Consider the following 12690-nt stretch of genomic DNA (forward strand, 5'->3'; position numbering starts at 1 on the left):
TCTTCACCAATTGTCAGGTGTGCATTCCCTTGGGCTGTAGGTTTTGTTTTCTTGGTATTCAGGGGTCCATGGGGCTAAAAAAATATTAATTGAGCACTTTGTCAACCACTTTCTCAACAAAGATTTTGTTGAGCTTTGTCGTATATATATTTTTAAGAGAAACGTGGGGAAGTTGATTAAATGGATATTTTGCATCGAAATAATAAAGATTAAGCAGTTAAAAAAAGACTTTTTTGGCGCAGATATTCAAGGACGAAAGGTAAATTACATGAATTTGCCCTTTGATTTCAAATTGTGTTTCGAAGTGCAGATTGAAATCGAACGGTTCTGTCATTAAGTACTCTTTAATTGTTTTGAATATTGCCATTCAAAGAATGACAGCCGCTTTCGTAACTATTTGCTGAGAAAATCGTGTTTTATTCTTCTTATGCCAAAGTGAAAACATAACTTGTTACTCCTCGCTCCATGGAATGCCATGTATGCTACAGATATGCTGTGCCCGATTTATGCCTTAGCTAGGGAAAAAGACCAAGAAGATGGTACCGTTCCTGGTGAAGGTAACGAGAATACTCATCAGGTAGAAGTTGTTGTCTTGATCAAACACCAGATTCTCGAAACAAAGATACAAGTTTTGTATAGCAGCCAGAGGGGAGAATTAACACTCAAATCTTGGGAGTTGAAAGGTTAATTTTACGTTTCTTTTTTTTTATCATTATTAAAAATGTTTTTCAAGATAAAAATTAGTGATAATAATTTTGAACGACGTTTCGACCTCGCTGAGGTCATTTTCAAGCTGATGAAAAGGAAAATTTTTACATATATGTACTAAATTCAAGACATGGGAATGATAAAGGCGATAAAATATGGAAATATGTAAACGCTAGGCGTAAAGTAGAAGTGATAGAATTGCAAAGGAGACAATACGAATAAATTAATATGAAAATTTTCCATGTGCCAAACTTGCCAAAATCGTGCCCAACTTTAAGATCTAAGTCATAGGATCCAGACGACCTGACAACCTGTATTTGTTAGCCAGAAGATTAGTCGAGACCTCAAATTGCGAGAAGCTAAGCCGCCGATTGTGAACCAACAGTGCCTTGTTTACAAATTTCAATGTGACCTGTGCGATGCAGGTTATGTTGGTTTCACACGCCGTCATCTACACCAACGTATTGAAGAACATAAAAACTCCTCTTCGTCAATTGGCAAACATTTTCGAGACAAACATTCTTTGACTCCAAAGGATCTTACAAAGAACTTTAGCACCTTAATGAAGGGCACGAACAAATTTGACTGTCTCGTCTATAAGATGTTTTTTATTCGCAAGCTAAGACCTGCTCTCATGTACAGTCTGATTCAATTCGTGCTAAGGTTTTTAAATGGCTTTTTACTAGCACTTTCGTTGTAGTTTTATTGTTTGTTTACACCTGCAAAACATTTTTTATATTTCGTACGTTTATATATACATATATCTCAAACTAATTAGGCAGAAGTTGTTGTTTTGATCTAAATCCAGATTCTCGAAAACAAGACATAAGGAAATGTCTAGAAGCTAAAGGGGAGTATTGAGATTCAAATGGTTAAACTATGTTTTGCGTTTCTTTCTATTTTTTATTGAAAATGTGCTTTGTATTAAGTTAATTTAATTTTATCTTGTAATTTGATGAAGCCACAAAATATGTAGAAATTAAAACTAACTAATTTTTTGAAATTATTTTAAGGTTTCTTCGCTATAAAGACACTTAAATGCACAAGGAAATTTTACATTTTTTCATATATTTTTTTTCTGATGAGCTTATGGAATAGGAAATTGTTACCACATCGTTATGACCTTTGGAAATCGGCCTCATTGTCTCATCGAAAAAGTGTTTTTGACAGGTCTAGAACATTTGCAGTCTATCATTATTAACTTTTCTTAAGTCAATAACCCTAGGAAAAATTTATTCTTAACTAAAGCATTAATTTTTTATCAAAATTTTCTAGCCCCCTCATTGTCGGTTTACTAATGTCATCGAGTTGAATTAAAAGGAAAGAAAACTTTTACAGCCGACATCATAGTTATTTTCTGTTGGCCTGCTAAATATACGAATATGAAATGTCAAAACAATCCTGCTTTTGAGATAGAATAAATATATGAAGTTCATATATTTTGAACTGCGGTATTAGATACGTATGATGCACGATCCTCGCAGTAGATAGCGCTATTTATGCAATAGCGAAAATCAGACCTGAAAAAAATCAGGCCTGTACGGGATTCGAACTACTGACCTCTGCGATACTAGTGCAGCGCTCTACCAATTGAGCTAACAAGCCAACTGAAAGAAGGCTGTTAAGTTGATTCGTAATAAACCCGTGAAAGTGATAAATGAGATAGAATAAATATATGAAGTTCATATATTTTGAACTGCGGTATCTAATACCGCAGTTCAAAAAATAAATAGCGCTATCTACTGCGAAGATCGTGCATCATACGCAATCCTGCTTTTCATTTTTACCTGTTTGCAGATGTCTAGATACTCCAAAAGATATGTGCAGTCAAAACAAGAGGACGTAATCCAACCATTATTTTGGGTATTTGGAAATGACTGGTTGAAACAAAGCCGACACGATTGGGCAAATTAATGTTGCTCAAATCAAGGGCTCAAAAGACCGAGGATTTGTTTTAATTAGTCACCTGTAATTCTTGTTATTGCCAATCCAACTTGTTTTAAAACACGCCAAGGGGCAGTAAAAATTCTTCTAAGAAATTCCTCCAACGTTACACTTTATCATCTGTTACAACTTGTGGCGAGGTACCAAGCGAAGTGTGCGTTTTGGCTTTCGTGTAACGCTCTACTTACGCGTAGAATGCCTCGCATCCTAACTATAAATCTCCAGCATTGCCACCCACTGAACGATTGCCAATTAAGCTTCAAACGTTTTTCCCCTGCTTAACAAAACGCCTGCCTAAAGGAATATCGTTAGGCTACGACCGACCGTCAGTCACTGCTACCGACAAAAGTTCTTCTCAGGACTACACTCACCCGGACGATCAGACTGCACTATCACATGTTACCCCCATGGTTCAAACCATTTACAGTAAAATTTTCATTCGGCAAAGGTAATCCAAGTTCAAAGCTAGACAGCCGGGCATAACACACTAATCAGGAAACGTAACATGAGGGCTAGATCGACCTTCAGGACAACTAACTTCACAGTCTAGTCAAGGCACAAAACTTGTACTCTTCCGCTCTTTATACTCATGGTCCAACAAGTGTTCTAACCAATGCCTTGCGCAAATTCGAACTGTCTTATTTAAGTTAATGCAACGCAGAAAGTCGCCTTGACTCGGGAAAGCATTTTCTCTTTCAGTTTTACCTCCTTTTTTTTTTTTTTTACAAGGCGTTCAAAATCAAAGCGATATATCACGCATAAAAACATCAATGTCATCATCTCCAAAAATAACGGCGCCAACGTCATCAATTGTATCCCCAATTAAAGACGGCGAAGATTTCAACGCCAACCGAGAGGGAAACATTGTTGGTCCAACTGAGTTTAAAGGGCGATTTTTAATCACCAACTTCAGTTACAAGCCCCAATATTCAAATTTCAAAAGCGACAATTACAAAGTTCTTAAAGACTTACATATACATGCTCTTTACACGACACTTGTGTTCCTTGTGGGAACACAGAGCGGCGAGGTTAGTGAAAAAAACATGAAAACCGTGTGATCCCCAAAATTTTCCAACCTCTCCCCCTCCCCGTTTCACTTTTTTTTTCCCCTTTTTCGGTAAATATCCTTTCTACTTTTTATTAGTTCTGTATGGTGGCCTAGAACTGCCATAAGGAATTTTCTTGATTATTTAAGAAAATTCAACTGTTGTAGTGAACTAATTTTTAAAATTGCTGCATTTTTTCCGACTAAGAAAATATTTAAAAGATATGATTTTAGTTTTTGAACACAATTTCTTTTTAAAATGCTTAAATTCGTTTGAGTTTTGAAAGTATTACATTTTTTTTAAAAAAAGATGATATTAATATTTCATATCAGAAGTACTTCCTTTTTTAGTTTGTTCGTTTGTTTGTTTATTTGTTTGTCTTTTTTACTAAGGCGAATATTTTTTTAAGGGTCTGGGACGCTTTTTTTTTATTATTTTTTTTTTTTTGATTGACAAACTATCGGCCGAGAACTGCCATAGCCCAAAATGCTCTTCGCACCTAATGTTAGCCCATAACTCTATTCGCACCCATTACCTCTCCAATATGGCAGTTCGTGTAAGAAACGATGCGTGGAAAGATGATCATGACCTAGAAGATATCCTGAGAAAGTACGTTACGGAGGGATTGCAACGCAGGGGGATCTTGGATTTTGTTTCAAGGGATTTTAGTCGATACGCCTGGAGTTTGAGGACACTGGGCAGAAGGCTGCACTATTTCCAAATTTGTCACATAGATAGAAATGTGACCCCAGATGAAGTTGTACAACGATCTTTAAGTATTTGAACGGTCTTTATTGATTTTATTTTTGTTAGAAATAACACAATTCATAATTACGACACAAGTTCAAGTCTACGATTTTCACTTACCTCGTTTAAGGTAAAGCTGGGGCAAACAATGTTTTGTATCAGAGCCTCTTTAAGTCAGGATATGCGTAACACCTATATTTTCTTATTTTGAATCTAAGCTCAAACACGGATTTTAGTCTTCAATAAGTTCTTTTGTAGTTCTTAATTTTTCTTGTACTGTTTCTATTTTTATCAAGTTTTTACTCTTTTTTGCTCTAAACTTACCTAACAGGCAAGTGCTGTTCTTTGGGAAGATTTAATTTTCATAAGGATTGTCATCAATTCTACCAATCAAAAAGGGTTTTGGGGCTAGTTCAAATTACTTGTGGGCTAGTACATGCTAGCTACATGATACAGTTTTACACTGAATAGTGAACTTTTTCTCATGTTGATTTGTACCCAATGTTTCCTTTAAAGTTATTTTTAGCAGCAGAACTTGAGGGCTCAGAGTATTAGAGTAGTCGCTGGGAAAGGACTTTTTATGCAACGATGTATCACCAAACAAGACGGCTGCATATAAAAACATTTAGAATACTATTGGCAAAATGGGCGTCTGATGCTCCTCCTCCCACATGCTCCCATACATCTTTCTATGCTAAGTAGCTGGTGCACTCAAAACCCCAATGTATATGAGAGGCCCACAATATTATTTACTACCTATCCCTGTAACATGGTGAATTGTAAAAAATACTGTTGTTTTTAACCCCTATTAAATAAGGCAGTAAATACTTTAGCTCCATGTACCCTCTGGAATTTCTATTCTGGAATTATTTCTTTCAAATGATTTTCTTAAGGGTTCTCGATCAATGCTGAAACCCCTTCAGAAGAATGACAATTGTTATTTTGTGTCAAATTGCAAATTTTGAGTTAGCTCCCCACTAATTTGGTCTAAATGTCATGGATGTAGGTGTTTGAGGCTCAAACCACCATTTTGGAAGCAAGGTTTTCCGGCTTTTGGTTTTTGGAACTCAGAAGTGGCCTATTGACAATTCCATCTTTTGTTTATTGAAAGGGGGAGGGAAATTGAGAAATTTGATTTGTTGCAGTCTTTCTATGCTAAGTAGCTGGTGCACTCAAAACCCCAATGTATATGAAACAAAGTTCCACCCTCACCACTATTGAAGGTAACATTACTTGCTTCTCATGAAAGGAAAAGTGGCCCATTCAGCTATATTATTAATTACAGTTTATATTAAAAAGTTACTGTAATCTTGCACTCTCCTTGCATTGTCTTGTTATGTATGTATATGTACATTTTCTTTGAGATATCGAAAAGCATATGCAAAATCACTGACATCAATCTCTAATGGATTAGAAATTACTTGTTCACATTTATTCCTGAACTCAGCACTCAAGTAATCATCGTTGCTTGTGAGAACTTCTGAAAGCTCTGCAACTTCTTCTAGCTGTTCCTCTGTTACTTCAAGTCCTTCAAAATAGGTACTAGTGTTTAGTGAACTTGAATCTTGATAAAAGGCACAAAATAGTAGTTAGGGAATATTTAAAAAATGGGAATAAAAATCAATAACAATAGGTTGGGTAAAGATATAAAGCATTCCTAATTTAATTAAGCATTATTGGTTTAAAGAAGGATTTTTTACAAGTTCATCATGTACTGCAGAAACTCTATAGATTCAAACTCACTTTTGAAGGGTTTTGTGGTAAGAGATTCATTTTGATTCAAGTCATTCATATGTTGTGATACCTTTTCGCGACTTTGCCTGTATTTGACTCTTGGATTACTACTGTCTTTGTGTCAGCTTTTACTGGGAATCCCAAGACTGACCTGATCAAAAGTAAATCCATGCTAAAAAATTACACAGACTAAGATACCTACTACAGTCCTCCAGCCCATATTCATCTGGAAAACTGTAGATGTGATTGGGTACTCCATCAGGTAAGAAAGTGTCTCTTTGTTCTCGGATTCTGTGACAGTTCCATACCACATCTACAAAGGTGTTGACTTCTCTCTGTACGATTGGTACCATTACATATGCCAAAAGAAGCCTGTCAAATAGAAATGCACCCAGTCTGAGTTCTGCCTAGGTAAATCTTGTAAATGGACTGCTTTTCCAACAGATGCAAAGCATATTTAAACCGTTGTTGAAACGCTTTATTTCAACGTAGACTTGAACACGCTTTTTTAACACAACAAATTAGATTTTTCATCAGTGATCTTAGCAGTTCCGTATGAAATACTTTTTGACGATCTATTATTTTCAAATGAGTTGATTGTCTTGCAAATGTTAATGTTATGTGTTCGGAATCGAAACACTGCCGGGCTACAAAATTTTTGATATCTCACGACAATTAAAATGCAATGCAGAGGAAATAGTTTAGAAGTTATTTGAACAAAACTTTAGTCATCGGTCGATTCTTTTCTTTAAACTTGGAGAAAAACGCCGAAATATCTGCTTGATGGCACATGGCTAGCTCAATTGGCTAACTCCCGGTTAGCTCAATTGGTTAGAGCGCCGGATTGTGTTGTGCGGGAGGTCGAGGGTTCGAGCCCCGGCCGGACCAATACTCATGGCCTTAAAATAAGTGAGGAGAATTTGCTACCTTTCTATATTATCAAGAAATGGATAGATATTCTAGTCTTCCCGGATAAGGACGAATAAACCGTCGGCCCCGCCTCCTGCAGGGTTAGGGGTAGGAGACATTAATTTCCCACGCACGAGATTACTGTGTGGTGGATGTCCTCCCCTGGGGTGGGATGGGAGGGAAGGTGAGATCGTTACATGGACTGAAGCGGCTGCCAGAGGCGCCTGACAATGCTGACGTCCGATCTCAACCTTATCATTGTACCTAGACACGGTTGTTGTTTAGAGTGCTTAAGACTTTCTTCTTCTTTCTTTCTACATATCTACTCATGTCTTATTCTGAGGATTTCTTTATTCATATGGTGCACGATCCTCGCAGTAGATAGCGCTATTTAAGCAATAGCGAAAATCAGACCTGAAAAAAATCAGGCCTGTACGGGATTCGAACCACTGACCTCTGCGATACTAGTGCAGCGCTCTACCAATTGAGCTAACAAGCCAACTGGGAGCAGGCCGTTAAGTTGATTAAAAAACATATGAACTTCATATATTTCATTGTATCTGATTTATCACTTTCACGGGTTTATTACGAATCAACTTAACGGCCTGCTTCCAGTTGGCTTGTTAGCTCAATTGGTAATGCGCTGCACTAGTATCGCAGAGGTCAGTGGTTCGAATCCCGTACAGGCCTGATTTTTTTCAGGTCTGATTTTCGCTATTGCTTAAATAGCGCTATCTACTGCGAGAATCGTGCACCATATGTATCTAAGACCGCAGTTCAAAATATATGAACTTCATATATTTCATTGTATCTGATTTCTTTATTCTCCGCTACTTGCAGTGTTTTCCGGGCACAATTGTTTCCTCGTGGAATAGTTTCTTTAAACTTATCTAAAAAATTGTTTTAAGCTGTAAAGGAAAGGATTTTAAACTTTATCAAGCTTTGACTGGCTCATGCAGAAAATTCTGGGGTCGAATGCTTTGTGGTGTTACGGGTGTAAAAGTATGGAGTCACTGATAAAAGTGTTCCCAAATCTCCACAAAAATAGTAAACTTAATAGGGGAGAGGAGGTGTGTGTGTGTTTGTGTGTGTGTGTGTGGCAACTGTTGTAAGCGTAAGCATAGGACAAATATAAATTATGAGTTGTTAAATTGTGCACTAACGCTGAGGGACGAACAAAACTCCCACGTCAACCACAAGGAAGTAGAAAATAATATTTAATGATAAAGAGTAGTTATGAGAAGCTGAATTGTTTTGACAGAAAGATGGCGGGGAGGGAGCTTTCGACTGAAATCTGATACGTGACTTTGCTATCACTAGCGTCAGAATGAACCCTGCAATTGGTTAACCCTGTAAGGCTTGTATTTGTTGGGTGAGATGCAGAGTCATAGCAAGCTTCGCAATTCGTTTAAAGTTAAACGTTTGGAAACCTTTTTTCAGAGATCGCTCTGTACGGTAATGCAAAAATGAGCGAAGATATTCCGAAAAGTACAAAATTCACAATTCACACACAATTCGTGGCAGAACGAAACTGTTCAGTACGTTCTAACAGAAGTCTGTAATAAGTTTATAAATGTTTCCTAACTCGTTCCATTCTATCCAAATCGGGATGGACCTTTTGGAACTCAAATGAAAAGTAAATTAAGTTATTTTTAAATAGCTGAATTTACTTCTTAAAAGATTTAAAAGTGACAGAATCAGCTATGAATTAGCATCCATTTGGACACAGTCGAAGCAAAGTCGTACATTACAGATTAAGGATTTACCAAAAAGAGTAAGTTCCATCTTCAATTTGGCTGGTCATAAGTTCTTATAACAACAGACACAAAAGTAGAGGAAGAAATTATTTAAAGATTGAAAGTTAACTAAATTTTACAGATGCTGTAGAAAAAAACCTGAAAAATACAAAGAAGAAGTTCACTTCTCTTATTCTTTTCTCTCCCATTTTCTCAGCCACCCAATGTTGCAATGTAAGAATCCATTCAGTTGCTAATAGCGGTGAACAGCCATTACCGTGGCAAAACAGCATAAGTTTGAAAGTGTCTTGCTCTGTTCTCTCCCTTTTTTCTTCGGCGCCCAATGTTGCGGTGTTAAGGCCCGGTCAAACGCACGCAACATTTCAACTCAGCATCTTGCAACATTGTTAGATCATGTTGTTAGATGTTATGAAGGTGCTGGCCAAACGCACGCAACACCTTACAACAACCAAAACCGTTGCAATAAAAATTTGACCATTTTCAAACTTGATCCAGCGTATTGCAACATGTTACTACGGGATGGCCAGACGTGTGCAATACGTTGCACGTGATCATGTTGCAAGAGTTTGCGTTGAAATGTTGCGTGCTTTTGGCCAGGCCTTAAGAATCCATTCGGTGGATAATGGCGGTAAACAGCCACTGCCGCGAAAAAACAGCTCAAGTTTGAATGTGTCTTTATCTCCGACAGGATTTTTCCCAAAAAGGAGTTGCATTTTTGCGACCAGGTGGAAAGCGGGTTGAACGCATCACCATTTATCTGAATAACTTAATACCTCTTGTTTTCTGTGAGTCTTGTTCTTGTTAAGCGTCGAATACGAATATTAAAAATTTCAGTAGCAGAATAGTGGTCCATGGTGGAGAGGAGCTAGATTGCGTGATGGAATATGTTGTAGAAGTGTTAGCGAAGACAATTTGTCTTCATATTCATTTTTCGATGTAAGTAAAAAAATAATTTTTTCACTTGATATCTGATTAAATTATAAATTAATAAATTAATAAATTCCATTTTATTATGATTCAATATCAATATTTGTCATCTCGAATCACTTAATAACTCAAACGCGAATCAATATTAGAGTTTGGTTCCAAAACTTTGCCTGTGTCAAATTATGACAAAGTTTGTAAAAGTGCTGTGTCTAAATGTATGCCGTTGTCTAGTTTCTTTGGTGTCTGTCGTCTATTTGCTAAGTATTTTTGTCGTTTCATTCTGCGTTTGCGATAATGAAGCCATCAAAAAGAGTTCGTCTGCAGGGATGGAAAGCTGCCATATTATATGGCTGACTAAGTCAATTTTAAAAGTATGGAATGAGCGAAACACAGCCTTGGGATTTGGCGAGAAAACGAGAAGCGAGTTCGCTGAGGCCCTGCTACGCAGGTCTACACAGTCAAACAGAAAACTCCTCTTGGCACTTGGGTGAGCGTCAGACGGGGAAACATTTACAATCGACCGCTAGCCTAATCCCGTGTAAGTTTTTGACTGACTTTTCTCTCACGGTGAAATCAGATTCAGAGATACATTTAATCTCTGTTATTTAAGCGAATTTTGAAACACTGCATGTTTTTATTAAACGTGCAGTGTGACGAATTTATTCATAGGAAGCGTATCACTTCGCCTCTTAAGAAACTTTTTTTTGTGCCTGGTGAATGAAACGACAAAAAACTCGAGTATTCGATGGTCTCCCTCTCTATGTAATGCGTTGATCAAGGGTCCCTTCCCTGTTAAACCTCTTGCTTTCGTACACTTTTGTGTCCAATAAGGCCAGCATTATGGTCCTTCTCGCCTTCATTTCCATCGTGTTAACATCCGAACACAGATTCTCGGTACTGTAGAAGAATTTTCCCGCCCCTGCCCCCTCCCCATGCTCTGGCCTTCCCTTCAGGCTTTCGTTGCCTTTTTATACGTATTTGGCTCTTTGCCGATATTTAACCCCACCTTTGCTTAAGAGATTGCGTGATGTTTATTATATCAGTATTCTTGATGTCGGGTGAAATAAAAGCGTCACTATGGTGGCCAAATTATCCCACATTAGCAGTGATTATTTTTATCTCCCGTCAATCTCGTCAGCAAACTAGCGCGACGTCACACAGAGCTTCGGTCCCGTTTCAGTAGAGACACGCAGGTTTCGTGATAAAATGTAATTTCTGTACCTGATATTTGAGCGGGGAGCAGTGGTCGTATTATGGCATGACGAGCTTTGCCCATCAAAAACATTTATGCAAATTAGGTAAGACGGATCTGAGATCCGCCTGGCAATTATTAACTGTAGGAGAAGATCTCAGTTCGCGCCCACAGCACGTTCAAGGTGTTGCGGATGAAATTTCTGTAATTACTTTTTGGCACTTTTCGGCGTCCAAATTGCATAGTTTGGGTAACCCAAAACCCTTAAGCTGACCTTTCTTGTCATAACACGAATGTTTTCCAGAAAGGGACACGCGGTAACATCGGCGTCACTCGTGTGCAGGCATTTTTCCAGGTAAAACCCTGGCGTGGAATAGGCCTTTTGCAACAAACCGTCACGTGACTGATTTTCCCTTAGCAACGCCATATTGGAGGGCAAGCTATTCAGTCTTTCCTTGACAACCAACAAAGCGCGAGTGGGCGGAATGGATACAAAGGTAAGGTTAAAGGTCTCTTAAGGCGTTTGTTTGTCATAATGTCACAAGAAAACAATAGGACAATATCTTCGTATATGAGAACGATCCTTCGCAGTAAAGCACTATTTGAGCAATAGTGAAAATCAGACCTGAAAAAAATTTCAGGCCTGTACGGGATTCGAACCACTGACCTCTGCGATACTAGTGCAGCGCTCTACCAATTGAGCTAACAAGCCAACTGGGAGCAGGCCATCAAATTAAGGACAATATCTCTTTAGAATTTTTACATACAATTGAACTAGTCTTGGACTGAAATCAGTCACCAAAGGCCGAGTTTCAGAAGTTTTAGCACGCGCTCGCTTGAAGCGATAGCAATGACAGCGACCTAACCGAAAAATCTCCTTGATTACATTTTAATAATTCGACTTGATCGCTTTTTTTATGTAAAAGTTTGGTTTTAGGGTTTTCACTAGATTGTTTGAATTTAATTTATGCCGGTAGGTGAAGAACTGACAAGTTTTATCTAGGGCAACTTGCAACGGTGGTCACGATGAGTAAATTTCATTGCTGTGTTCCTGGTTGCAATGCAGATAAGCGTTACGACCTTGAAAATAAGTTATCGTTTCACAGATTTCCGCCTCACTCCAAGAAAGAGCTTAGAGATGGCTGGGTGAACAATATCCGTAGAGATACAAGAGAATATTTTGAGGTAAATCAGTGTTTTTTTTATGCTGGCAAGGAGCTTGACATTTAAGCTTAGCTTTCAAAATTAAAGGTTCTTTCGTGTTTCTCAGATAACTGAGAGCACGACGGTGTGCTCTCAGCATTTCAAACCGAGCGATTTTAAGCCTCCGGATAACAACGGTCGAGGACTTTTAGAAGAAGGAGTAAAACCTAATATATTTTACTGGTCCAAGGAGAGGAAAGAAAGGAGACCTCTTCATCGAGTAGTGTAAGGCTTTCTAGTCATCTGCTTTGCGGTTTCGCTTAAAATGTAGATAGTACATTGTAAGTTAATTAACAGAAATTAATTTAAATCAATCCTAATCCGTCATCATGTTGATTCTAGGCTACGCGAGTCTGAAGAGAGTGACTTGTCTGTTGAGAAAGAAGGCTCCTCAGAGCTAGAGGTTGCACAAGCAGAAACAGCTGCAGCCAAAGCAGATGCTGAAGCAGCAGAGGCCGCGTTAGAACTTGCCCTAGGTCTCCTGAAGTCTTCCCAAAGGGATTTGGTTGCAGCAGAGGCTAAG

The 12690-nt window shown here is 38.1% G+C and overlaps 1 pseudogene; it reads right to left on the bottom strand.

Moving 5' to 3' along the window:
* Positions 1-6532, bottom strand: part of LOC148721889 (uncharacterized) — an 11701-nt pseudogene extending 5169 nt beyond the window's left edge.
* Between the last annotated feature and the right edge of the window lie 6158 nt (positions 6533-12690).

This window comes from Stylophora pistillata, chromosome 10, assembly GCF_964205215.1.
Source record: "Stylophora pistillata chromosome 10, jaStyPist1.2, whole genome shotgun sequence".
Lineage (NCBI taxonomy): Eukaryota > Metazoa > Cnidaria > Anthozoa > Scleractinia > Pocilloporidae > Stylophora > Stylophora pistillata.